Genomic DNA, 6,000 nt, shown 5'->3' with positions numbered 1-6,000 from the left:
ATGTATAGAGTGTGTGTTAAACACACATATACATACACCCTAAATTAGTCTCTCTGTCTCTATATACATATATATTATACAGAAGCACGTATATATACATACACATGAACCCTATGGTCAGATACTGTAGAATTGAGGAGGAGGGGATCAGGCTAGATCGGAGATCTCCACGTATCTAACTGCTATAACTCACTTTTAGGTCACAATTTACAGTTACAAACCCATTTCATATACTGTATGTCATTTGGCCTTTGCAACAACCCAATGATAGTAATCATTGTGTAAATATATGCATTTTATATATGAAGAAAGTGAGGCCTTAGGACAACAAAATGATTTTCTAGTATGGGAAAGCTGGGACTTGAACCCAGGACTCTAAGTCCAGGGTTCCTTCTACTCTGCATTTTGTTAGAACATTTTGGCTAACAGATTTCCCTTATATTACGTAATGGTTTTATGGACATGGTCAAGGGAATTTCCTCTGCTCTTTCTCTGAGCATCGCCAAGTAATCAGCCATTTTGCCTTAGTGATTTTTTTTCCCCTTTGGCCAGATATCTCATATTCCTGAAGTTTCCATTGGCAAGGTGTATATTGTATCCAAATTTACATGGGCTCCAGTGTAATTCATCTGTTTGATCTCATCCTACAAAGACTGTATTCAATTGTATTTTGAGTGCAGATTGCCTGTTTTTTAATCTGATTCTTCAATTCTGGGCCAAAGAGGGGAAGTCTGGGAAATTCCACCCAGCAGACATTAGAGGCTTCTAGGGAGGTCTCACTTTGGAGCATCACAATAATTTCACAGTCACAGACAATATCCTGATGGTTTTGTTGTTGTTGTTGTTTTTACAGTCAGTTATTTTAAAACCAGGTGAGACACATTCCTTCAGTTTGTAAATTAGTCTCGTGGGTCTAAGTTGGGCACTCCAGTAGGTACATTTCATACTTTGGGGACATGAGGAGGTCATTTCAACTCTGCACTTAGCAGTAAGTGGATAAAGTGCCAGACTTGGAGTTAGAAACAAACCTGCCTCCCACACTTACTAGCTGGGGCAGGGAAATCACTGATGCTCCTGGGCTAATCACTTAGGCTTTCCAACCCTGGCTCCTCATCTGTAAAACGTGGATAGTAATAGCATCTGCCTTGTGGGGGTATTTGGAGAATCAGTTGAAAATGCATTAAAGCACTTTGAAAACCTTAATGTGTGATAGAAAAGAGAACTATTTTACTGTTGTTTTTAAAACTGAACCTGTGCTTGCACTGGTATAAGGGGCTCCTGCTCCTACCAATTCAGATCAGCAGCTGTTCTGCATCTACTGGAGAGCTGCCTGGCGCCCTGAGGAGTTGTAATGTGTCTAGGGTCCCGTGTCTACTAGTTTACGTATCACAGGCAGGACTTGCACCCAGGGCCTCCTTACTCTGAGGCCAGTTCTCTATCCACTAATTCATTGTACCATAATGTGGCTCTTGAGCCTCTTTTTCCTGCTCCTCCTTCACATCTTCTCCTTTCCTCCTCCTGTTCCTCTCTCTCTTTTTTGCTTCTCTTTTCCTCTTCTTCCTCATCTCTTCCTCCCCCTCCTCTTCCTCCAGGTCTTCTCTTCTTTTTCCTCTACCTCTTCTTGTTTCTCTTTCCCCCTTCCTCTCCATCTCCTCCTCCCCTTCCTCTTCCTTCAGATCTCTTCTCTTCCTTTTCTTCCATCTCTCCTTGTTTCTCTTTCCTCCTTCTTCCTTGTCTCTTCCTCCCCCTCCTCTTCCTCCATATCTTCTCTTCTTTTCCCTCCATCTCTTCTTGTTTCTCTTTCCTGTTTTCTCATCACTTCCTCCTTCTGCTCTTCTCTTCTTTGTGATGCTCAACCTCTTCATTCTCTCTCCCTTCTCTTCTTTTACTTCTTCCTCCTCCTGCTCCTTTTCCTCTCCTCTTCATCCTTTTCCCTTCCTCCTCCTGTTCTTTCTCTCAACACTCTTCCTCCTTCTCTGTCCCTTCTCTTCTTCCTCTCTCTTCCTCTTCCTTTTTCTTTCTTTGTCCTGCTCTCTTTCTCCTGTCCTTCATCCTCTCCAGCGTCTGGCTACTCTGCCCAATCTTCTGCAGGCATGCGAACCAGACCAGTTCACATGATTGAAGTAGTCCAACCACATACCCAGGGAAAACCATAGATTCTAGCATAACCAAACTCTTTAGTCTGGAAATTAAGTCCTGTGGTTAGCACTGCGCTTTCCATTGCCTCTGGAAAAGCTTCTATTTCCACTTTATTCCCTTGCATCTGCAAAGAAATCCTAGTCTGAGACACACCTTTTTCTTGCTGCAACTTGAATGTGGATACAGAGGGAGGACCCCATGACTAGCTATGGTAGTTCTCTTCAAATGAATTAGTGGGTTTTTTTTAACCTTGATGATATTTTATAAGCCTCAGTTGCCAGGTGTAAATAATTAAGGGATCTTTGCAATTGCTTTGTGTTACTTAAAGCAATAAACAGCTGCTGACAAGGATTTAAAACAGAAGGCAAGTTAACACATCTCAATCGCTAAGGCCCATTTTGTTTGGGATATTCCCTTCACTGTGGAGATTATAGCTTAAAATAACAAATTGTAGGGTTAAAAGGAGGAAAGCCAAGGTTCCTCTTCTTCTGTTGTGAGCTCTGAGGAAGTGGAGACCAGCTGGCTCACCCAGAGAGACTTGTCAGGAGCATCCCCAGGGCCCTCTGTGTCCCTGTAGCTCCTGCTGGCAGGAGTCAGTTCTCGCCCAATTGTTGGACATGTTTTTTTCTTATTTTGCTGATGTTTATGCAGAGACCATTATAACAAGAAGAATGATTCTTACTTCTGCTATTTGACCAAGGCTGTGGGACTGAGGGCTGGTTGTGGTTCCTACACATCTGGGTTTTGGAAGAATAAGAGGGCTCGTAGGGGGTCCTAGCATCAATGGAAAAAGCTTCACCCCTGAAGCTTTTATCCTACATCCCAGGCTGTCAGGAAAATGCTTCTAATAACTGAGATGGTGACCCTAGGGATCAAGAAGAAAGGAGCAAAAAGCCCAACTCTGAAAACCTGGAAAATTACTCTTCAAAGACCAATAGTGAAGGAGAAATAGTTAATTCATATGGCAAATAAAGGACCTGTAAGGGCTAGGTCATGAAGAGTCCAGTCTCTGCCCAAGCTCAACCCAGGTAGGAAATCAAAGACCTCTAATCCATTTCTTGAGGGAAACACAGAGAAAAGGGTATCTGTTTCTCTCTTCTTCTGTACATGTTTGGGGGGAGCAGGAGGGGAAATGCCTCACAGTAAAATAGTGGAGAGGTAACACAGAAATGGATGGTGTCTGGTCTGTTAAGTTGAAAGAGAAAAATTCAATTCAACAAATACTTATTAATACTAATACTCTAATACTGTGTAGGTAAAACACACAGTGCTAAGCCCCTGAGTGGGTGGATAGGGAGCATAAAGACCAAAAAGGAACAGTCCCACAGTTAGTGTTGGAATTGGTTTTCGCCTCTCTCTGCATATTTGTTTCAAGGAATTTTTTTAAGGGAGAAAAGTGAGAAGGTGAGGAAGAAAAAAAAATTTTTAGTAAAAGAAAAATAAGAAAAAATGGCCATTGAAGCATCTTTTTTATTTTAAAAATGCAGAGAAGGAAACAGAAGGAAGGCCAGAAAGAAACACAGACAAACTGTGCAGTTTTGAAAGCTGCAAGCTAAACAACTATATATTTAAGGAAGGTATACATAACAGAGATGGACAGTTCATGAACATTTCTCTTTTTCTTTTCTAATATGTATGCAAAAATGCCTATTTTATGTGGTGCTTATTAAGTTTAGAATAAAAAAAATTTGAGTTATATTCCCTGCCCCAAATAGGCATAAACCTAAATACATTCTATGGGAGATAGAGTATGGATATGACATGAACACATAAGTATAATGCAAACATAGAGAAAAGTGTGGCTGGTTGTTATCTAATATAAAGTTACAGCTGGCCCACATGTGGCATGGATAGATATCTAATCTGGGATCAAACCCATCCTATCTCCAAGGGAGATTGCAATGTGGCGAGTAGGAGGAGGGCCATGCCTGATCTGCCAGTCACTTAGTAGGGCAGGGCAGGCAGGATCCAAGACCACTATGGCTCACTGTTCTTTCTTTCATTCTCCTGTCTCCAAGGAGAGTGCTTTATTGGAATTATTCTTATCATATCATATCATATCATATCATATCATATCATATCATATCAAATATCTGTGGTCTAGAGGTACACTAGTAGGTGAGAATAAAATCCACTTTTCATGATTGCTATCAAGGACAGGGTAACAACTTATTTTGCCAGTAAGGTCATCTGCTGAAAGAACAGGGGTAAGCGGTACAATAGAGAAAAGTTACAGGCAGTATGGAGAGTGAGGTGAGGAGACCATTAGAGATAAAGAATGGCCATGCATTGGCACTGCCCATCTGCGGTTAGATAGCATGAATTAGTTGGGGTCCAGTCCACACAATTTCTTGAGCTCCAACTGCATTCATTGGCTTGAGAACGACAGCCAAGAAGGCAGTTAGGGGTGAGCTTGGGGGTGAGGGTTAAAGATTAGTAGAGCATGAATAGTGAAATGATGAGGGAACAAGGACTGAAGAGTAGAGGATAGTGTGGCATTGAACTGTTTAGCTCTAAGGTCAAGGCTATAGAGAGAAAAAGTAAGGGCAGAATGGGTGAGGTAGACTGTAAGAACAGGGAGGAGAGAAGGTTTAGCATGAGGGAAGCAATGGAATGAGGTCAAGTTCAAGGATCTTTGATCAGACAAGATAATGGAAGTTTCAAATCTTGGCGATGCAACTGTTTTTGTGTGATGGTGACACTTAAGATGTGACTGAAATAAAGGAGTTAGGGAAGCCAATAGGAGTTAGCATATTGATTGATTTAGGAGGCCATGGCATTAAAAGGACTGTCAAAGTGACCATTGAAGCCAACAAGGGTAAGAGCAGGCTCTGCAGTGGGAAAGAACAATGTGAACCAAATATTGAATTCACTGATGAAGGAAGAATGACAAGAGAGTCAGTAGATGACAACTATAAGCATCTATATGAGGTATTATAGGGGCAGCTAGGTGGCACAGTGGATAGAGCTCCGGCCCTGGATTCAGGAGGACCTGAGTTCAAATCTGGCCTCAGACACATAACACTTACTAGCTGTGTGACCCTGGGCAAGTCACTTAACCCCATTGCCTAGCCCTCCAAAAAAAAAAAAATATATATATATATATATATATATATATATGTATACAAGTATTTATTAAGCACTAATAAGCCAGGTAGGGGCAGCTAGGTGGCATAGTGGTTAGAGTGTCAGGCCTGGAGTGAGGAAGACTGAGTTCAAATCTGTCCTTAGACAACTACTAGCTGTGTGACCCTGGGCAAGTCACTTAACTCTGTTTGCCTCAGCTTCCTCATTTGAAAAATGAGTTGCAGAAGGAAATGGTAAACCACTCTGGTATCCTTTCCAGTAAAACCCCAAATGGGGTCATGAAGAATGGGGCATGACTGAACAACAACAAAAAGCCAGGTACTATGCTAAGTGCTAGGAATACAAATATAAGTAGAAAGACAGTCCCTGCCCTCAAAAAGCTTACATTCTAGTGGGAGAAGTCAACACATAAAAGGAAGACGCAAAGGACTAGCCACTAGGGGAAAGAAGGTCCAGAATGCATGCTGGAGAAGAATAAGCCATGGATGGCTCAGGAGCCCACCTCAAATGGAGGTTCTAGAAGGTGGTATCAACTCAGAGTGAGAGGCATGTGCAGGCATGTGCTAGTTAATGTTTAACAACTGGCTTCTGGTGGTATGGGAGAATGTATGCATTGCATACTTTGAAGTTTAATCTGAATTATTAATGTTTTTTCCATCACTTAAGTCTAGATAATCAACAAAACAACAAATTTAGCCCTGATCTGTAGCACTATCTGATTTCCAAGATGCAAATGCTCACACAGAAAATTAACAATTGGCTTGGGACCCTATA

The sequence above is a fragment of the Phascolarctos cinereus genome, unplaced genomic scaffold (assembly GCF_003287225.1).
Source record: "Phascolarctos cinereus isolate Bilbo 61053 unplaced genomic scaffold, phaCin_HiC Scaffold_1;HRSCAF=81, whole genome shotgun sequence".
NCBI lineage: Eukaryota > Metazoa > Chordata > Mammalia > Diprotodontia > Phascolarctidae > Phascolarctos > Phascolarctos cinereus.
Note: the sequence above shows the minus strand (reverse complement) of the source record.